Source organism: Megalops cyprinoides, chromosome 6 (assembly GCF_013368585.1).
Source record: "Megalops cyprinoides isolate fMegCyp1 chromosome 6, fMegCyp1.pri, whole genome shotgun sequence".
In the NCBI taxonomy this organism is placed as follows: domain Eukaryota; kingdom Metazoa; phylum Chordata; class Actinopteri; order Elopiformes; family Megalopidae; genus Megalops; species Megalops cyprinoides.
The window spans coordinates 36,038,248-36,061,476 of NC_050588.1; the positions used below are offsets into that span (position 1 = coordinate 36,038,248).

Below are 23,229 nucleotides of genomic sequence, written 5' to 3' on the forward strand. Positions count from 1 at the left end.
GTAACAAGGTCTACTTACAATGTAATTGAATACTGTTTAAATAATTACACGTGGGGGTGGTTCACTCAAAGTGGTACTGAGGGAGAAGGGGCAGGGGTAATTAAATGCTGCCACCTAGGATATCACATAATTGAACCGTCTCTTCCCAGGTTTTTTGAAATGGAGGGTCGAGCTGCATAATATGGAGACAATGGCAATCCTGAATCTTATACAGTAATGGATGCATTAGTATCTTGGGAAGATACTAGGAACAGATCTTCCATTTTGGAGACCACTGCTGTTGCTCAGACCCGGTAATGCCAGCCATAGTAAACAAATACAATAATACAATCACACAAAACAGTCTGCCACTGGTTTGGGCTGTGGTGTTAACCTTCTACAGAGGACTCTTCTCTTCTCCCACAGTGCATTAACACAGAATCTTGGAATGTTAACTGTGTTCAACAGCACCGTCACACAGAATGCCAAGTATACCAGCTCCCTCCCTAGCCCTGGTTCCGTCCTGTGATGGAGGGCAGTACAGTGCCCTAAATTTCAAACGAGGTCGCTTCTTACAGGCCAGCTTGTCGCTAGCTTCCTTCTTGTTCCCCACAGCCAGTATCTGAAAGCAGTAAACTGTCAGAGAGGCCACACGGACTCACATTGGCGGTGCATTCTTCTGGGGCTGACGTCAGGAGGGGTCTTTGTGGTTTTCTTTCCTGTCAAAGGAGGAGAGAAAGACACAGCTTTAAAAAAAAACTTATAAAGTCCTTCATTTACAGTGTCCCTTTGAATACTGTCAAAGCACAGCACTCTGTGCTGCTTACAGACAACCCCAGAGAAATCAGCTTTGACAATCTGCTATTGCAGTACTAGTTTTCTTTTCTACAGAATAAAGAATAAGCAGTGTAAGTCAAATAACATCAAATCATACACTTTCTTAAGCTAAGAAAGTGTTCCCTGTGTTGATCTTGAAAAAGCACTACAGTCAATTCGGAATCTGTGTTCTAATGCATATTAATAGACTGCATCGTAAATACTGGCGATGCAGAGCCAATATTTGAAGAGCAGATAGCAGGGAATCTCTCCCCAGTTCTGTTGTGTTTTATCAGCGTAAATATGGTCCTGACAGATAGCACTGGATTACATGAAAATGATGGGGAAAACTAAATTAATTCTTGTCTTTCTTTTAGTGTTTGAACAGGGGCGTTCTGAAAATACGCATTCAAAGTCTCGCCGGTGTCTCCTGTATAAGCAAACCTCAAGATCTCAGCCTTTCATGTTAAAGCAAACCAATGTCCCTCAGCACACTGTCCTACTTACATTTCTTTCTGCCTGAGCGCACTGAGGAGAGGACGGCTGCCTTCAGCAGCTGAGCGAGTTTATAAACCCATCTCTCACACATACTGTTTTTGGGTCACGCTGCAACAACCTTTGTATAGAAGCATGGAACCCTCGCTTTGCGACCGAGGGAAGAGGAGTCCGTTTCTGTGAGGTTCTGAGGTCCTCCAGCCACCTGCTATCGGCCGTGAGACGCGTTCACACCTCTGAAACCAGGCCAACGAATAACGGAGCCTCCCCTGGCCTGGCAGCGCGGGCGGAGGCGAGGCTGGGAAGGGTCCTCCGAATAATTTGTGCTCACTGACCTGTAGCTGAGCAAGCTGTGGCTACCTCGAGTGCACAGTCTGTGCATGTGAAGACTGTTGCATGAACGCGTCTGTGTCACGGCTTCCATGTGATAACTGAAGGTCTCGGGCGTTGCGTCGGAGCGACAGCATCTCAACCGCATCTCGAATGCGACGGCATTTTTGTGTAGTGCAGTATAGCACAGTGGTAAGGAGCTGGGCTCACAACCTAAAGGTTGCTGGTTTGACTCCCCACTAGGACACTGCTGCCACACCCCTGGGCAAGGTGCTTAACCCACAATTGCCTCAGTAAAAATGGATAAGCATTACAGCTGTATAAATGGATAGCATGTAAAAATTGTAACACATGTAAGTCTCCCTGGGTAAAAGCGTCTGCTAAATGACAACAACGTAATGTAATGTAATGTGTTTCGTGCTACCCCATGCTGGAGATGGACTGTCCCGTTGAGATCTGGAGCACCCCCCTGCCGCGCAGCCTGGGCTTGGTGCCGGACGCCGGCGTTATCCGGCGCCCTCTGGACGAGATTAATTCCGCTCACACGGACTGCACGGCGCTGGAGCGAGGCTCGCCGGGACAGAGAACACGCCGGCGCAGCGTGTGGGGTTTCTGCGAGATCTGAGGAGGCTGCGGTGCGCGGAGATCAGAGCCCGGCTCTCAGCGGGGCTCAGAGCGGCGCTGGAGGCGCGAGTCGCTAAATCTCACCGCGCCCCGCGGCTCTCACGTGATCCGGCTCGGCTCCGTCGCGGCGGCTCCCGGGGGTTGGTGGCTCAGCCCACTCTCAGCGGCATAACGAGGCTGATCTACGAGCACACCCTCTGGATGGAGCAGGAGCTTATCACAAGGCCTCTACCCACAATCCTTCTCTTTCAAAACTGAGCTCTGAGCAGAGAGGATGGAGTAGAGTTTTTAGGTCTTCAGTCTGACTCAGCTAGAGGTTAAAGCCCAATCATTCCTGGGTCAGTGTGGTCACTGGTGAATTGAAAAATACAGAACCATAAACATTACACACCACAAAGTCCTCTCATGCACATGCATCTATCATCTCAACACAATATTTTAATTCATTTAAAGGTTTGATTAAATATTTGGATGTCAGAAGCCTGAACTTCACAGATAACAAAAATCAGTCATGGAAGAAAAAAAAAACGGAAAGGAAATTCATAATGGCTGGTTAATTATGCAGTAGAATATTTTTCTTCATCTTTTTCCTGCCTAAGTACCTTGCAGTATTTCATGAGTTTGTTGGGTAAAAATAGGAGAAATGTAAACAGAAATCTAAACTACAAGAAGTTTACGCCAGTGTGAACCCTGCAAGATCCTCTGAACTCTAATTAGAAGATTGTTCTGTCTTACGGTAGGGAAACTGGACTCTCTACAGAGTTCTCATAAACAAATACAAATGAGAAAAACTACACAATTAGAGCAGAACACTCTATATGCCCTGGTTTTCCAAGAACCAGGGCATAAAGAATCTACTATGATAATAATCTGGCTGGTCGTCCATTTACAGATAAATTACCTGATTATTTTGAACTGAATAAAATGCCATAGAGCAGCATCTAGGGGCTGATTAACAACAAATAAATGGAAATAAACATTTATGTTTATAAAACCCTGACTCAAATTTGTGCTGAGAATGCCAAGGTAATTCCATTAAACTAACAAACCTCCAGGAGCTACAGCACTAGAGGAGGTCCTTCCACAGTGTAGCATAGCACACATTATCCTTTAACCAGGACTAGACTCCCTGCAGTAACACCCCACACAGACCCCCCCCCCCCCCCCCCCCCCTCCAGAAGACCAGGAGCTGCCTGGACAAACCCCTCCACACCCCTACAGGGGTTCTTAAATGATGTCATCAGTGATCATGCACAGTCCTCATGGCTTGCAGCAGGGGCAATGGGAAAGGCATTGATCTAGAAATCTCTGGCAGTTTGGCTGTGAATATGGAGTACGGCCACTGAGCGCTGGCAGTAAGGCTTCCCCCAATCATCCCCCCTGCACGGACCCTCCTCTCCTTCACCTCTCTGAGGGGTAGCATCATTCCCCCATAATGATTCCTAGATTTAACCGTCTTTTCCCCCCTTTATTCAATAAAAAATGAGAAGGATTTCAAAAAACTACAAATTATTTCAGCAATGACAAGCCATGGAACCATATCATTTACTAACAATATCATGAGTATAGCCAGCACCAGCATCATTTAGACATTATCATAATACTGACTCCAAAATTTTATGAGCAGGACTCATAATCAAAAGTTTGCTAGTTTGATTCCCTGCTGGGGCGCTGCTGTTGTACCCTTGGGCAAGGTACTTAACCCTCAACTGCCTCAGTAAATATCCAGCTGTATAAATGGATAAAACTGCAACCTATGCAAGTCACTCTGGATAAGAGCATCTGCTTTATTAAAATAATTTAATGTAATGAAAAATGTAACCAAAAATGTTTTTCTTTTTGGAAAGGATTGAGTCAATCTGTCCCGCGTGCAGTTCCATGCCAGATGTTTATAGACCTCGCTCATGTGTCCCTTTGAGAGGGAAACGGAGGGTCTGAGAGGGCAGAGTGTCCTTCTGATTTGTGATCCACCTGGTAATGAATTCCACAGCCCAGCCACCAATCCATGCTGTGGGCCTAACAGGGAGGGGGGTCACAGAGGGAAGGAAATACGAGATCAGATGCATTAGCTCTTTATCCTGAAGGAAGCAGGACGCTAATGAGGTAAACCCTGCATTTAAAATACGCTACAGAAATCCGGCCTCCGTGGGGTCCAGTCAAAAACGGGGGGAGTTACTAATAAGCAAATATGCTTCTGTGAGATTGACTTTAATTTGTTTTCTCAACCTCAGGGGAGCAACTAAAAGACGTGCTTTTTATTGCAACCTGCCAAAACAAAGTTGCTATTCCTGCCGTTATCGTAGTGCCATGTCTCACGAAACAAAACCTTTTGTGAAGATTTTATTGGATGTAGGTGGGTCGTAAATAGGTCAAATTAAGTGCAAAACAAAATAACTTGGCAAAATAAATGTGAAATGTCCATGTCTAGGTATAAACCCACACACTTTCACATGCCCTTCAATACATTCCCTTTTCCATAAACAGTTTCTTAAGAGTGGTCAGTGAAGTTTTATTGGCATTTTACACCAGTAATATATGATGCAAACCACCTGCAAATTTTGATTTCAATCCTGTCTTGTGGCTGGAGTGAAACTGCCTTTTTCCCCCCCATTTGATTTCCATCTAAAGTAAACAGCCAGCATTTATTAGCGTAGTAGCTAATACAAGTTTTGATGCACAATTATGGGTTCATCTCTTATAATATTCCAGCAATTCTGCAGCAGATGAAAGCAAATGAAACAGAGCCTCGGGGCTCTCATGCACAACAGCTATCCCTCGAATTTAAAAGTATAATAACTCTTTCAAAGTCCACGGACTTTACGTAAGGAAATACACGCTGTTGATCTAGATAGCTGCCCTGTCTCACTCAGACACACTCGCCACATCTGCTTCACTCTACGGGCCAGAATGTTTGCCAAGGGGGACTCTGCAAGCTTCAGGCTCATGTGTGATTGGAGGAAGGGGGGTGGTGGGGGGGTTGACACAGTTCACCGCAATAATAAATAGAAATATAAATAATCATAAATTCAGCGGTCTGTTCATTTGCAGCCCCGTTCGACGGCGATTTCTGAAGATGATTTAGATGCGAGCTGTATTCAAACGCTTTTCCCAGAATCGATGTTACTCGTCAATGAGCTGCAGGGAAGGTTTAAATCAAAATTTATTCCGGGGGTTACACAACCTCATTTATACCCACAAGGTGCAATGTGTTAATATTCATTGCGTGTGAAGTGTTCTTGGGGTTTATTGAATGCCAGGTACAGTGTTGAAAAAAAACCCCGCTCATGGTACACAGAATGAGTGAACAGGCACAGAACAAGGAGCTTGAAGAGGCTTGCTTTTTTGTGTCTTTCCTCTAGGTAACCATCTATTAAGCATTGGGTGTGTGTAGGTGTGTGACAATTTTTGGAAAATGAACAAGACAAAATGCAGATTTGGTCTCTGTATTAGGACAATATCAGACTTCCAAGGACCTTCCAAGCAAAGTCAGGCCTACCTCTCTCTGTATTTATTAATTATGAAATAAAGTGAATATATTTAATAATATAGACATTGTGTGCAGAGAGCTATTCAACCTACCTGCTAAACTAAAATTTATAGTGTTACTGTATTCTAGCTGCATATACAATATAGCTTATACATGAGTGTCAGATGAATGAAAGAAAAAATAATCTGATTACTTCAATATGGTTGACTAATTTCAGAAGTCACAGGATAGGCATACTTCAATGCCATGCAAGTAGAGACCGACATCTGAATCAATACGCAACTGGATCCACTAAAAGCAATTTGAAAAACCAAATGAAAAACAAGGGCAAAATGTCCCAGAGTGTGTATTTCTCATTTTAAAGAATCAATCAAATGATACAGTCTAGAAAATACATATAAGATTGCATGTTATTCACAGAGGAATTCAGGCGTTACTTGAGTATGGAGGATTATGTTCTACAGGTATGCTTTAGGGTTCAGCCGGTCAATTATATGGGTGATGGTATGTAGTACAGCAGTTAACACAGCAGACTGGCAAGGATGAATATGTTGCTTGGACCATTGCTGCACCATCCTCTCTCGGGACGAGGGTCCCCGCTCATAACCTGCCCGAGGCCAATATTTCCATCCCCTGTCCACCTCACTGGCTATAGAACGGAACTATTCTGATGAAGTGTTGAGATGAACTGATGCCCTGTGTTACACTGACGTTATCTTTTCAATTCTTATTATTCTTGTATTCTTATTATTTTCCAGGAGTCTCTTGGCCGCCTTCTTCCAGGATGAGGGTATAATTTTTCAGTTTTTGTCCCCCAGTTTGCCTGGGATTTTTGGTTTTCAGACTCCCTCTGGAAAATGCACTACGTACGTAGCGCTTTGTGACCATTTTGATTGTAAAAATGTTTGTGCTACAACAAATAAAATATGATTGATTTAACTTGATAGTAGACCCTACTGAAGCATTCAGTGATTTAGAATGTGTTTTCACTCCCTCCCCGTTGCCCTGACACAGGGTCTTGTGGGGTGAACACGCACGTCGCCCTGTGCAGGTCCGATCCAGCAGCCACTGACATGTTTATGTAGTCCTAATATGAAGCACGCAGATGCTGCTTGTGTAAGGAACCCTGTATCTCAGCGCCCCGCACACCCCTGGATCGATACATCCCTCCCAATGGAAGGGAAAAAAAAAACATCAGCTGAGAAACAAGCATTGCCTTTTTGTTTCCATTAGCAATTTACCCATTTAAACGACACCGATTCGCCGCTCGCTCGATTCGCTGCCACATGCGTAATTACACAAAAGGTTGGCGTTTCTCATGGGGCGATTTTCAATACAATTATCTCTTTTCTGGTATTTGGTGTGGATTTCATTACTTTATAATCCTCAAACATTCGCCATAGCGCTTACTCTCAGGTATTGCTCAGGAAAATCAAATGCGTTTTTCATGTTTCACACAAATGAAATTCAAATATTTTAAAAAAAAAGGTCATTGTAGAGAAATAAATGAGGTCTCTGCCATTAAAATTAGGAGGATGACTAGATCATATGTTTATTTTAGACTCAGAGTGAAAAAAATGACAGAGAGATTACACGCCAAGCAGGATTAGGTTCCTGTAGGGAAGGATAAAGACTTTACATGCTGTTGGGCACTACACTTCTGTAGCTGTCACGCTTTTATTTCAGAAAGCCAAAACAAAATTGCATTTGGAGATGGGCAACTATAATCAAATATCAACACAAATTGCATTATATTTAGATTAAATTAAATAATTTGTTAATGATATCTTTCCTAAACAAATGTGGATTTTCAGAATGTTACAGCTAAAAATCTGTTACACGTTGTAAGCTGTGTCACATGTGCAAGATCATGTGTCTGATGAGCAGAGTTTAACAGTCGCCCACATGGTGAAATTAGCGGTTTATCAAAGAAAGCAATTTTTGGTCAGCTGCTTGTTGTTAATCACAATAGTTCAGACAAAAAGTTGCATGCTACCTTGATTTGTCGTAGTTATGAATATTACCGCTAATTGAGTTGAGGTTATGTAAAGTGTCCTGATGCCAGTTACTGAGCTTTCTGACCACAGCTAAATGTTCCAGACAAACGGCAGGCTAGCTAGGTGGTTACTATACTGTTGACACTGAACAGATTCAGCCACTCTGTTTCTATACACACAGATATGTTACGTTATTACAGTGGCAAATACAGTGACAAAATGATTGATTCTGTTTTTACTCAACCAGACCTTCATTCATTTTAATTGGGCACAGACTAGCCTATTTAATCTGGTGAGATAAGGAGGGCCTTGAGGCTGAAATGTATGGATGGTCAAAGGCTTGCGTTTTTAACAGTGTGATAGACGGCACAGCATTGACCTGCTGCCAGGATTCTGCGCTAGGATGCTCCAGATGGCAACCGTGGAAACAGCAGGAGAGAACCGAGTCCGAATTTCAAACTTGTTCTCTCACGCGTCTGACGTTTTCAGGACGGTATGTTCTGCTCCTCCCAGAATAGATTTGTTCTAAGAAATAAGCACTTTCTCCCACTTCACAAGTGTTGGGTTGAAAACAATGCCAAAGACAAAGCTAAAGAAACAAAGAGAAACCGGTACCTGGCTGTACTGACTTTGAAACAAAGCTGTGGAGAACACATGTATGCAAATTTGATTTCTCAATCCCAAGTCCAGTACAGTGCGTGCTTTGAAGTAATGCAAGTAGGAATTCTTAGGTTCCAAAATTCCATGTTGCCAAAGGGACACTGGAACCATTGTGTGCAAAATTCACCACCTGTGTTCATGGTTCAGAGAGACATTACATTACACTACAACACATCACATTCATTTAGCAGATTCTCTTATCTGCCTCGACTTCCAGCACAAGTGTACCCGTACCCAAATTAAATGAGCAACAGCTTCAGACCAAGCTAACAACACTCCCAGACCAGTGAGTGCATGTACAACACCATTCACACACTGTCACAGATTTGTGTTAACCTGAAACTAGACAGCTAGAAAACCGGGAAGGGAAGTCAAGTGCATACATTACCATATATCTCACAGTCTCTAGATCACAGTATCCACAACACATTGCAGTACTTGCTACAAGTAAATACCCAGCAATTAATACAAGTAGCAGGTGGTAGGGGGTGGAGATTTAAGTGGAACCGAGATGCAGTCTGAGGAGACATCTCTTTATAACTCACAGTCTTTGCTCCACAGTGAGAAAGGGAGACAGTGATGGATGTTTTTTTTAATGAGCAAGAAACACAAAAGTAAAGACAAAACACAAACGAAATTAGTCCGGGCCAGAACTCCGCCTTCTGCCCTCAGTCAACACTAAACAGCTAAACACCTTTTGCAACACACCCTGTGATCCAGTCCCTAGCTGCCTTCTCTGTGTAACGAGCTTCAGTGCCATCCTCTGAGTTACCCCCACCTCCGCCACCCCCCCAGATTTGGCCAGTATTGGCCGACTATGAATTGTGTGTCCCCTCCGAGAGGTCTGGATCAATTAAATCTGAGTCACTCACGTTTTTTGATGGGCATGATAACGGAAGACTTGACACTTCAGATTTGGTTCAATTTCTGCTCACCCATTCTGTCTTTAAATTCTGCTGATTTTCTGTGTGTATGTCAGGAATGAAAAGGGCAATTTAAATGAAGAATGGCTGCATCAGAAAAGGAGGTCAGAGTCAACAGCCTTTTTCTGTTCATCTCTAAATGCTCTGGCATTTTTCCAACAATCTGTCACACAGGAAAATGTCAAAACAATAACTTTGCCAGTAAGTCAGTATACCAGCATGCCAGAACTTCTGACAGCCAGCTCTGAGGGGGTTGTCTTTACCATGAAGTGAATAGAGCTGAATATGAAACAAATCAATATTTTCAATGGTTATGAACAGATAGATATGGTTATGGTTAAACAGATAGATAGACAAATATATAGATAGATCAACAATTACAGTAGATAGATTGATAGATCGATAGATATATATAGTAGCTAATCACTATGCTATATATATATGTAGATAGATAAAGAGATAGATCAATAGATAGGTAGATATGGTAGATAAATAGACAGAGATAGACAGATGGATGTGAAGCACCTGGCTGGGGAGGCTATGCCATACGCTAAGCTCAAATTTGCAGTGCAGGCTCTGATTGGCTCTCTGTTTGACCGGATTGCACAGCAGCGCGAAGCTGAGCAAATCCCAGAGAAGCAGATCCGCCCAGACTGGGGGGGCGGGCTGGCAGCATCTGCCCGCACCGTGGCCCAATTGGCCCAGATGGGCGAAATGAGATAAAGCGAATAAAGACATTTTTCCCGTGTAAAAGGATTAGGCTGCGTCCGCGGCGGTGTCTCTGGCCGGGAGAGCAGCTGTGTGCCTCTCACCAGCAGCTGGGCGGGCAGGGGGAACATCTGGAGAGAGCTGTCGTGCTGGGGGAATCAAACGGCCCCATTCACAAGGCGGGCAGCACAGACGCCCCAACTGGGGACACTACAGGGGGGGCTCACCAAAATCTGGGCGACCACGACAACAACAAAAAGAGGCCACACCAAATAAGATGAACGAATCTGTGGTAGCTGTGTGGTGTAGGTGGCAAGGAGCAACTTAAAGGTTGCTGGTTTGATTCCCTGCTGGGGCACTGCTGCTGTACCCTTTGGCATGGCATTTAACCAACAATCGCCGCAGTAAATATCCAGCTGTATAAATGGATAAAAATGTAACCTGTGCAAGTCGCTCTGGGTCAGAGCATCTGCCAAATGACAATAAGGTAACATAACATAATGAATCGTGCAGGGAAGACTACATCAGGTTTATGAGTGTTTGTGTTGCATCAATCTCTTGACTTGATATTAGGGGTCATCAAATGCATTCATTTTATTAGTGACCACAAGAAGCAGCTCAGGTTAATGGCATCACCACCAATGCCTCTAACAGAATGAGAATGCAAGCAACTCACCCTCACAATGAAAGCAGTTTGATTATGTCTCACTATCAATAATAGGTGATCAGTTCTAGGAATGGTGCCACACTGGAATAAATACCATCATCGTGACTGTAATTTCACTTTTTTACTATATTGTCATTTACTGTACAATGACGAAAAGTAATTTTGTGTACATCTCCACTTTTTTTTTTTTTGCTTCTTTGAGTATTTGGATTGCTCTTCAAGCTGGTTCCAGGACAACAAAAATATCTAGTTCTTTCCCAGTTGGGTCAGAATATTAAGGCAACATTAATATCTGACAAGACCTACTGCAGTCAGAACTTTCGAACTTTAGTTTCTTTCTCTGCCATTTATCTGTGTCAGCGGCAATGTTTTGTGATCCACAGCATAAACAAATCTGCACAAACCTTCATGCATCGCACATGAAATGAACCCTTGGTGAATATAAAGTGAATGCACAACGAATGTCTGACTTACAAACGTCTTACACCATTTCCTCAGCCCCTTACGTTGACTAGTTTATGTTTTGTGAACTACCCTTGCTCCAGGGTGCCGTCTGGGATTCAAGCCTGTAACCTGGTAGTCAGAAGGCCAGCTCACTTACCACCACATCGCATTACGTTATGTTATTGGCATTAGCATGTTATTGGAGCGACTTACATTGGTTTCAGTTTTTTTTTTACAATGTTATCCATTTATACAGCTGGATATTTACTGAGGCAACTCTGGGTCAACTACCTTGCCCAAGCGGGGAATTGAACCGGCAACCTTTCGGTCACGAATCCTGCTCCTTAACCACAATGCTACACTGCCGCCTTTCAGGAAGTGGGCATACCTTCAGAGGGAGCTGAGAGCTTGTCTTATATTCCTGCCACAGTGTGCAGTGTGCGTATGACCTCTTGCTGCAAGTTAACCTCGCGTGTCCCAGCTTCATGACTTCCCGAGCGACTCCACAAGAGCAGGGTGCCCCAAAGGCATCCCATCATCCCCCTGCACCCCAGAGCCGTGTGGGAGAGGCGGTGGAAGGCGGGGTGATGTTCTAACCAATCACCTCACTTCCTCAGCCAGCTTTTTCTCTTTCATTCCGGGCATTGCTGCTGTGGGCCCAAGTCGTTGGGATCCATGACCGCAAAAAAAAAAGAATCAATGCGAAGGTCACCCTGAGACTCCACTGACACTTGCGAGATGCAGAGTCATGCTGCAAAGTGCCCTGAAGGACAATCACATAAAGGCACTGAATTAGAAATAAAGTTTCCTGTTTACCACAGTGGCCCCAAACAGCAGGGGGGGTGTCTCTCTGTCTTAATAAAACTGACTATTAAATCTTTAATTAAAAGAATCAGCATATTGAGTTAGCATACTTTGTTTATTTTTTTGGGATGGGGGAAATGAGCCAAAGATCTGCTTTGATTTGTTAGTAAACTGGACTGTGGGACTCAAGCAACAAAGGGTTAAAGCTCTCAGTCAAGTACAGGCGTGAGACAGCCTGAGAACAGCCCAGGGAAACGACGAAAACCCAGCGCCGTTTGAGGGATTGGCGATCGTTTCCCTCGCCTCGAAGCGTAGTTAAGGCGAGGCTGTAAATGTAAGTTGCACTACAGCAGCGTAAAGCATACTCCATAGGAACCGAGTGGTCCCCCCCAGCGCAGGGGGGACTGCTGCTTGGCCAGAGGTCCAGTGTGAGACACAGAGATGATGCCGGTCTTCCCCGTCCTGCTAGCGCTCCACCAGCCAGTGTTCCAGGAGACTGTCGCATCCCATTAGACAGGCGGAGGTGCGTGATGTTCTCTCCTTCCGACCACCGTAACACGGGAAGATGAGGCCTCGCTACGCCAGCGCGCGTCTGGCCCACGGCACCCCTCAGAACTCAATTAAAGGGGGCCGAGCCGAGACAAAAACAACGCCCCCCCCCCCCCCCCCCACGTCGCCTTTAATTTTCAATTACCACAGTGGGTTTACATCCAGTACATGTGAAAAGCTACAGTGGTAGTGATTACCCCCCCCCCCCCCAGACCGTGTGTCTTACTGACGGCAAGACTACAAGACTACAAGGCTCATGGGAGAAGTCAATGCCAATAACTGAATAACTCACTTGAAGTAACAGCCATTTTATATGCACCGGTTGGAAATCTAAAGCAATTAAGAGGGATGTTGCTCTCATTAAAAGTGATCACTGCGACTATCTTTGCTCCTTTGTGGCTGCTATTATGTTTTACAATTGCCAAGTTCTGGAGTGTCGTGTTTACTGCACTGAATGGATTGATACACTACTGAGAATATCAGAGATGCCGGGCAAAGTTCTTGGAACTGAACAATATTGCGCTATTATCTTGAGAATGTTTCTGCTTATTAAGTTTCAGAAATCAAAAGGCAACATTTAGTTCCAGGGCAAAATGCCCAGCACAAAGCAGAAAGCGGACTGGAAAGTGTCAACGCATATACACTATATGGACAAAAGTATTTGGACGCCTGACCATTACATTGTAATGACATTGTATTCAAATACATATACTTTAATATGGAGTTGTTCCCCCTTTTGCAGCTATAACAGCTTCCACTCTTCTTGGAAGGCTTTCCACAAGATTCCCACTTTCTGTGGGAATTTGTGCCTATTCATTCTGTAGAGCATTTATGAGGTCACGCACTGATGTTGGACGAGAAGGCCTGGCTCGCAATCTCCGTTCCAGTTCATCCCAAAGGTGCTCGATGGAGTTGAGGTCAGGGCTCTGTGCGGGCCAGTCAAGTTCTTCCACACCAAACTCATCAAACCATGTCTTTATAGTCCTTGCTTTGTGCACTGGGGCACAGTCATGTTGGAACAGAAAAGGGCCTTCCCCAAACTGTTGCCACAAAGTTGGAAGCATAGCAGTGTCCAGCAGTGCTTGGCCCACCACAGAGAAACACTGTCCAATTCTGGCTCTAGTGTCATCCAGGAGGCCCTGCTGGGAGTAGCCCCACGGATCCTGGGCTTGTGGCACCACACCCCGCCCCGCGTTGCAGCATGAGGGGTCCAGACGGGAGGAGGGGGGGAACAGAATTCTGCTCGAAATTCCGAACAGACGAAGGGGTTCTGCTCCACCTCTTCGGCAAGCGAGAGACAGAGCAAGCAGGAGGAGACATCTGGACACTCCTAACAGCGCTTCTCTGAACAGCTGCTTTCGGATTACGGCGATAAAAGATGTTTTCGGGAAGGCGCAGGGCACCCGACGTCAGCGCGCAGGTGTTCCGGGGCCGAACGTGCAATTACCGTGCCCTGCGGCGGTAATTAAAACGCTTAATTCCGAGGCGACTCCCATCTCCCGTAGCGGTACACAGCATCGGCAGTGTTTACACATAATCAGGCTTGTTTTGAAAAGCTGAATCGCTTATCACAGGGCTATTTTGTTCGGAGCGATGGCGTCCGCATTTAGATAAGGGCCTCCGATTGGCAGTGCTATCTGCACTCTATCTGTTGCGGTGCATCGGATCCACCGGGTGTTTTTTTTTCTGCGCAGATGAAAATCAATTTGCGGAGAACACGGCCGCTTTAAGCGAATGCAGGAGGACTTCCGAATCTGCCTACCAGAGCTACGCGGGGTTGGGGGGGGGGGAGACGGTCTTTCATCAGCGGGCCGAAAAAGCTGAATAATTACAGAAGGGAGGAGGGTCATTTGTCATTTTCAAACCCCTCCGCTTGCAGCTGCAGTCGCCGGGGCTTCAGTGACCGCATACATTCAGCGACCGTCGGCAATGAGGGGAAAAAACTGAACGAAACCAAATACTGGCGCGCAGACAGAGAACAAACACAAGGGCTCAATGCCGAGGATCAGCCCGTCACCTTTATTTGCATTTTCCCCCTGCTTGTAAAACTGAACAGCATAGGAAGCACGCCCTGATTATAACGTGTACAAAGGCGTAGATGTAACTGGAATCAGCTTAGTATTGGGGAGAGGGTGTAGGAATGTAGCTACTCAATAAATCCCATTTTAATGCTTTGTGGTGGCTTATTTTCTCCATATCAATTCGGGCTCAGGTAAATTCCTTCAGAGTCATTAACAGCCCCTGTGCCGTAGATGATGTGGAAATTCCACAGCTATCGAAACGGTGGAAGAAAAAACTGAACCTCACCGAGGAGAGGGACCCACTCAGCCTTATTTATATACAGGACTGAGGGCTGGTGCCTGATGTCAACGCTACAGGTGGCCATCTTTCCAGGTTTCCAGGCTTTGTATATACTGACTGTCCACTTTACAACATAGGCACTGGGCACGGGGACTGTAATGTTGACTTTTAAAGCAGTTTATGTTTTTTTGTTACAACTCAGCAGTGGTCTCCAATTAAAGGAGGTGGGGGTGGGGGTGGTGCCAGCAGGTCGATAAAAAATATATATGCTAATAATAGGATAAATGCTCATATGCAGTGAGCCTTAAAAATGGCTTCAGCCTAGCGCTGCTCATGAGCTGAAGTACGGGCCGTCTGTACGGTTTAGTCATGGAGATCAGCAGTGCTGGCAAACGGATGCAGGGCTATCCTGCAATTATACCATAAACAAAGACAAAATGCACAGGCATGACAAACACAAAAATCTCTTTAGGTCTCGAGAACGACAAATAATAGCGAAGGGGTGCAATGCAGCTTTCCAAGAATGTAGTACTGGTTTCATACAGCAGCCTGCCATGTGATCAGCCATATTTGCTAGAGTTACAGTATGAGTTGTCATTAATGTGCATACAGTACTCAGACTGAATAAATAAAGGTACCTAGGGTTGATCTCTGAAAAATGTGCTTCAGATTATCGTTTAACACGCAAATCTCAATTTAGGTGTTCATCGCAAAAGCGAAAATGTATTTTTGAAACGAACCACGGGGAGATTTGTAAATGCTTTGATTTGTCTAACCAAACACTTTTCCCGGGACCTATCTTCTCACAGTGGATAACTTTTAAAGATGTACTGAAATGAAAACTAGGGATCGCTTTGGCACCTGAGGTACAACAATACATTATTTCAACCTTTGCCGGGGACAGGCATCTGAGATCTGAGATCTGCACACAGGGCAGGTCCATGTTTTTCTGTTTCTTGATGGGATTTAGTGACAGTGCCTTTTTCTGAGGAACATGTGAAAGGTCTCTAAGGGGGGATTGTGGAGAAAGACAGAACGCTAAGCTAATCTGCGCTCCGTCGCGCTTGACGGACTTGCCATCCTGCCACGCGCAGACACTCGGCCTTTGTGTGAATGCGCCAGGGAGCCCGTCTCGGCTGCCTCCTCAAAGTTTCATTCTCCCGGGCTTAAGCACGTTACAGCTCTAATCTGACCGGCTTCGGCTACTGTCTCTCCAGAATCTCATCCCTAATGTGTGAGAGAGGGGGGGATTCCACCCCTCCTCCTCCTCCTCTTCTGACTACTCTAGGATGAGAATTCAGGAGAACTGCCTCTTTTGTTGGACTAGGAGCCTTGTGAGGTGGCGACATGGGTGATCGAGCCCCGAGCCCCTGTGATGTCAAGGCACAACCCGCGTCACTGCCCCCTGTGACTCATGGGACTCCAGGCGCTGTACTCTCCAGAGTCGCTGCTGATCCACGGTTCTTACAGACAGGGCACTTCTGAGTCTGCTGTTCCTACCACAGTAGTCGTGGCACTCCAGTGTAGAACAGTGGTTAAGGAGCAGGACTAGTAACCAAAAGGTTGCCAGTTTGATTTCCTAACCGGGAACTGCTGCTGTACCCTTGAGCAAAGTACTCAACCCACAATTGCCTCAGTAAATATCCAGCTGTATAAATGGATAACATTGTAAAAGAAACCTTTAATTGATGCAAGTTGCTCTGGGAAAGAGCGTCTGCTAATTGCTAATAATGTAATGTCATATAAATGTATGTACATTTACATTTATTCATTTGTACAGTACCAGTCAAAAGTTTGGACACACCTGATTAAGGTAATGGGAAACATGCATGCAAAGACATTTTGATCTAAAGTCTTATGCTTAAATGGTTGAAACTTGTTTCTTAGACAAATATAAGTAGTGAAGTTGGTGCCTTTGCATGAATTTCTTTCCAAAAAAGATACATTTTTTTGGCTATTTTGAAGAATCTAAAATGTAAGATATGCTTTGATTTGTTTATAACACTTTTTTTGATCACTGCATAATACTATTTGTGTTATTTCCTAGTTTTTATGGCTCTACTATTATTCTAAAGAAAGAAAAGCGTGTCCAAAGGTTTGACTGGTGCTGTATGTCCCAGCCATGTACAGCTCAGACAGCTACCCCTGAGCCCATTAAATACTGCCTGAAACTATTTGTATAGATCGGTGCTACTCAACCCTCTGGAAGGCCCACAATGTCTGCAGCCACAAACTAAACTGCTTTACTATTAATTTAGCTTCCCCCCTCTCCCCCAGAGAGACGAACATTTGCTGGGTTGCGACCCTGCAGGACTGAAGCTGAAAATCTCTGATGGAGATTTTACATAACTATATTCCTCTTAAGACCGCTCTGAGGAGGACAGTTTACTTAAAATCATATCAGCAGACACATTTCGCAGCACAAGCTAAGCCACCGGCTTATGTTACCTTGATACATTTGCACCCTCCCTCCCTCTCTTTTCTCTTTCTGTCCTATATTCTGTATATAAAATTTAATGATATTACATGTGGTTTATATATGCAACCCGTGTAATGCTACACCAAAAAAAGTGTTTGTATTTAATGCATTTTCTACATAAAAAGCCTTTTTATCCACAATATAATGAGCCAGAAGTGGCCGCAGGTCAGGGGTCAGTTGTGTTGCCACTGCAACTGTCAGCTGTCCCTGCCTCGCGGAGAGCTCGGGTGTTACGCAGTAGCGGTACAGGCTGGGCGACAGCGCTGTCCACCTTCCCGTTTTTGTTGCATTGTAGGGTCCGTTCGCAGGCGACATGGCGGGGGAATCACAAAGAAGTCAGAGACAAAAGCCGCCCGTCAGCCTCCCGAGGCGGCAGAGGTGTTTATCACCCTCCACAGACTCGAGCCCCTTCCTGGCCTTTGCTCTGTCTCCCTCTCTCTCTCCCTCTCTCTTTCTCACAGTCTCCCTCTCCCTCTCACCGTCTCTCTCTCTCGCTCTCTCTCGCTCTTTCTCTCACCATCCCTCTCTCTGTTCCTCTCTCCCTCTCTCTCTCTCTCACACCCTCTCTGTCTAGCTTTCTCTATCTCTCTCAATCTCTCTTTCTGTCTCTCTCTCTCTCTCTCCCTCCCGGGGGGGGCGCGGTGGAGCAAACCGCTAATTAGCATCAGCACCAAGGAGCAGGCGGAGCGCCGGGCTGTGTGAATGTCAGCGCCATAAAGGGTGCAGTCTTTGCGGGGCACGCTCTGACCACATAAATCAGCATGCTGAACGGAGGTAAGAGCGTGTTAAAAAGCGCGCTATCGTGCGCATCTCTGCCCGAGCGGTCGCTGACAGCGACTGACGCTGAGAGGACCGGCCGGGCCGGGCGGGGGACAGCCTCACTGGAGTGCCGGGTGCTGGGGCGAGCCGCGGATATTCATCTCAATTACAGCTGGTAATTGCTCCTCAGTGGGTGTAATTTCAGGGTCTATGATGAGGGGGGAGCACAAGGCAAATGGCACCGTGGTGCCAGGACCGGGCAGAGAGGCAGGCCTTTGACTCTCTCAGTGGGGACTGTGTGATTCTTGGCCTGGTTATGAGATGCCGTATTCTCAGCTTTGCTCAGCCCCCCCCAAAAATTCTTACCTTTTGACTGTAATATAACACTCTGTAAACCTCTACTGCTGTCACGCCTCCTCCATTTCTAACGAAGTCAGGTACCATACCACATGTTTGCTCGCTTACAACATATCTCTTCGGGAAGTTATGGATGAATAACTCGAAGCAGATACTCAGATATTGTGAAGGGCTGAGGACCTGGAGGCCATTTGCTCCCAGTATGTGAGTACATAATGAGACTCCCTATCATTCCCCTGGTGTGAAACATGCTGCTGACAGATAAAAGGCTAAAAGGACCTGAGATACCACCATGCTGCCCAGACTGTGGCAAGCCAGTCAGTGCTAAAGGTTAACTGCTGGAGTTCTTCTACCATCATGTGAAGTAATCCAACAATGCAATGTAATACAATTACATTAACCTCCATGCACCTATGCCTGAACATTACCATGGTTATACATGGATTTCCAGGTATATCACTCCTTGGCTGTGTTGGTCCACTTTCCAGTAGGGCACAGCACTCAATTGGACCAGAGCAGGGAAGGAAATTTTATGCCTCTTATCAGTGAGCAGTCATTCATACACAAGTCTTGATTCATCTACGCCTGAACATAGCCATGGTTTTTGCATGCATTTCCAGGTATATCCCTGCTTGGCTGTTTTGGTCCACTTTCCAGTAGGACACTCAATATGACCGGAGCAAGGAAGGAATGTTTTTGTGCCCTTTTTTTACAGAACCAGACTGTTTTCCTTTACATATGCCTCTTATCAGGGAACAGCCATTCATACAGGCATAGTTTCATCTGGGTGTTAGTATGTATGCCTGGGCGTATGACAGGGTGTTATATGAGTGTGACATCTACATCGCCCCCTGCAGGGAAGGCCGGTACGTGCGTGCAGAAGCCTGGCTGAACAGAAATGTGAGGGAGAAATTTCATTCACATTCCGCAACCATTCAGCTGAAGGTTCCTTCTCTCCGAAATCACAATCGCTGCTCTTACAGGGATCTGCAGAGACGCCAGAATAATTCCAATGCCAATAAGACACAGCAAGGACATGATGCATGCTTCAAGGCACAGAGCTTCCAGACACAAAGGAGCCAATCGCTGCGCAGAACACCCTCCTCTCCATCTCACCATTTTGCGTGACACAAACGCTGTGTGTCTTTAAGAGGGGACTGCTCTCTTGCGCTTGTCTCATTTGCAGCTCTGGTCTTGCAGGCAGCCAGCCCTGCGTTAACGTGACAGAGAACCGTGCCACTTGTCACATTGATAACCACTGGAACAGATGTGGGAAAAATCTAAAACTGGTGTTCTCGCTGCACATCCCCCATCAAAGCCAACACTGCGGCTCCTCCAGCGACATCAGAAATAGATGTGAGAGAGGGAGAGAAAGAGAGAGAGGGAGGGAGGAGGGAGAGAATGAAAGGGAGGGAGAGACAGAGAGGGAGGGGGAGAGAGAGAGAAAGAGGGAGTGGGAGAGAGAGAGAGGAGGGAGAGGCAGAAAGAGTAATGGAGAGACAGAGAGAGAGAGGGAGGGAGAGAGAGAGAGAGAGAAGGAGAGAGAGAGAGAGAAGGAGGGAGAGACAGAGAGAGAGGGAGGGAGAGACAGAGAGAGAGGGAGGGAGAGAGAGAAAGCGGGTGGAGGAAGAGAAATAGAAAGAAGAAGGGAGAGACAGAGAAAAGGATTGAGAGGTAGAGAGAGACAGAAAGAGAGCAATGGAGGGATAGACAGAGAGAGAGAAAGGAAGAGTCAGAGAGAGAGGGAGGGAGAGAGTGAGTGAGAGGGAGGGAGAGACAGACAGGAGGAGGGAGAGGCAGAAAGAGAAATGGAGAGACAGAGAGAGAGAGGGAGGGAGAGAAGCAAGACAGAGGGATAGAGAGACAGATATACAGAGAGAGAGGGAGGGATAGAGAGTGAGAGACAGAGAATGGGAGAGAGAGGAAGGGAGAGACAGAGAGAGTGAGCTATTTCACAAACCACTTCAGTCAATAATTAACATGCTGAATCAACATAGAATTCATCAATCACTGCCTGCCTCACCCAAAATGCCTTAATTCATTGAGGGTGACGCACATAAATGCAAGGAAGTTTAGTTCCACGGCTTCACTGCATAACATTCAAGAATTTCAGAGTCTGCTTTCTTTACCCTTAAATATGCCAACCAATTATAAATTATTTTCAATGAACCCAGTAAGATAGGGTGAGATCCTCCCACTAGAGCAATTTAATAGTTTTATATTTGGTACTATTTAGTGCAATAACAGAATGTTCACTGCAAAAACAAAATTAAAATCCAGTCAAAAGTCTATAAGGCATGTCATACAAAGGCTATAGATGCACAATTTATATGTCATTTTATGAAACAAAGGAATGATTCATTATTACATCCTCCAATTTAATTAAAGAAACACCAGACAACACCAGTGCTCATTACCAAATAAAAGTAAGGCGAAGCTGGCAGATGTATCTCTCAGCATGGTCCAAGAATACGTAAATAATGCAGCTTCACATGCGCAGCTTATACACCTAAAGAAAAGCATAATGCAAAGCTGTGGAATTTAATAAATAGTAAAAACAAACACGTTTACACAGCAGAGTACTTATACTTCTTAGGCTCTATTTTATTAAAAGGTTTCAGAATTAACTCTAATCTTCACATTGACAAAGTCCTCATGGAGAAATGATGCCCAATTCTCATATTTATTTTAGAGTCTCGCAACATAATCCATTTGTTCCTTAATAGGAAAAAAAATCTGAAATGTGACACAAAGAGACCACACGCCCATTCTTCTGTAATTACAGTGCAGATTTCATCAACTGCGGAAAACTGATTGAAGCTTGAATATTAATTAAAATCAGATTTCAATTTAAATTCTTTTTTTTTTTTTACTTTTGAAATATTCACTGAGATAAGCATGGAACACTGACAGCCCTTATCACAGAGGAACAAAACCTCAGTACAGGGGACATCAGTGGAGTTATCTGCGGCCATTATCGGCAGCTGCGAAGCTAAGAGGGACTCATTAACACTGTACTGGAACAATCCAATAAGGATAGTCTCTGCCCCGCTGTATCAGTGAGACTGACCATGTGGAGAGTATATATACACTACCAGTCAAAAGTTTTGGCACACCTGATTGAATGCAAGTTTCTCATTATCTCGAAGACATTTTGATCTTCTAAAGACTTATGCTTAAATGCTTGAAATTTGTTTCTTAGACAAATATAAATAGTGAAATTGATGTCTATGTATGTATTTCTTTCCAAAACAAAAATTAAAAAAGGCTATTTTGAAGAATCTAAAATCTAAGATTTTGAGATTTGATTTGTTTCACTTTTTTGGTCACTGCATGACTCCATTTGTCAGTTGATGTCTTACTCTACTCTAAAATTACTCTAAAATGAGGAAAATAGTAAAAAAAAAAAAAACTACCTATGATTAGCTGTGTCCAAACTTTTGACTGGTACTGTATGTGTGGGGACATAGCCAGTGTGGAAAAGCAGCTGGTCAGGTTTCCCACACAGTCCTCCAAAAGCACCACCCAAAAGCTTTCACTCCGAATCACAGCTTCAAAGGGAAATGAAGCACATTTCAAAACCAACGTAAATGAATGGATGAATAAATGGACAGATGGGGAAATGATTGAGGGAATGAGTGAATCAAAGAATGATTGAGTGAAGGTGTGGAGGGATGAATGGATCACTGAATGGGTTACGAGTGTTGGTTAGGGAGCTACCGGGTGATTTAAGACAGATTCCCTGGCACGGCTCATTCCCCCCCCGGCTCCAGGACGTGCACGTTTAAAGGATTGATTGGCCACTCCATTGCTTCTCTGTATCTTCAGCGGCTCAGGCAGGCAGATGCTCATTGTTACTTGTCAGGCAGAGGGATGTAGTCTGGGCCAGATCGCTCTGCCTGCAGGGCTACGGCCAGCCTCCTCTATGGTCAGAGCTGCCAGGGGGAGGGCCCTGAGCTGGCCCTAACTGCCCCACAGAGACCGCTGCTGAGTTATCAGAGCACAGCCTCAAACAAGCTAAGCTATCCCTACCAAAAGTCATGGGCGAGCCCATCTGACTGCTGTAAAATGGGTGTGACTCTGCGCGGTTTTGAGAGGATTGCACTGGAACTTTGCAGTGACCAGCACAGAGCCCTGACCTAAACCCGACAGAGCATTTCTTTTACGATGAACTGGAACACAGAATTAGGGAAAGGCCGAGATGGCCCTCTTCAGAAGCAGACCTTACTAATTCATCATAGAAGGAGTGGAGCACAACACCACTAGAATTTTTTTCTTACCAGAAATCAGTGAAGTCTTCCACAATGAATTAGTCACTTATTATATAAGATAATATTTAATGGTTTTAAAATTTAATTATAATAAATGCATATATACATGTAGCATATTAAACTATTCTTGTTACATGTCATACTTATTAACATGTAGTACCTTTTCATAAGGGTTGTGGTGAAGTGCAATCATAATTAGGCCAAGGCCAAAAGCGGATTAACAAACTATTAACTTTTTGACATAAAGAAATGGTTTATTCATAACCACCTGTGTCCCATGAGTTTCAGCACAGTAGGATAGTGTAACTGCATGGCACAGTCAGACTTTGCAGTACTTTGCATTTAATCTGTATCAGGCACTTTGGTGAACAAGCAGAAACTGGAATAAAGTGTTGGGAGGTAAAAATTGGTAGAAATGCTCAAGCAATGGGCACATACTTGACATGGTTCCTTTATGGATGAAATGAAAGACTTTCACAGGTATAGAATGTGCACTAAATTAAGCAACATCCAAGACAACAAGACGATTCAAAACGAAAGCTCTGGTTTGCCATTTTGTGCATAGGATCATGCGCCGGA

The 23,229-nt window shown here is 44.8% G+C and overlaps 1 protein-coding gene across 1 annotated transcript in view; it reads right to left on the minus strand.

Moving 5' to 3' along the window:
- Positions 1 to 23,229, minus strand: part of dlgap4b (discs, large (Drosophila) homolog-associated protein 4b) — a 165,230-nt gene that overhangs the window by 63,462 nt on the left and 78,539 nt on the right. Inside the window, exon 3 of the mRNA XM_036530911.1 lies at positions 642 to 698. The gene's annotated coding sequence lies outside the window, so the exon portion shown is untranslated. The remainder of the gene's footprint in view (positions 1 to 641; positions 699 to 23,229) is intronic.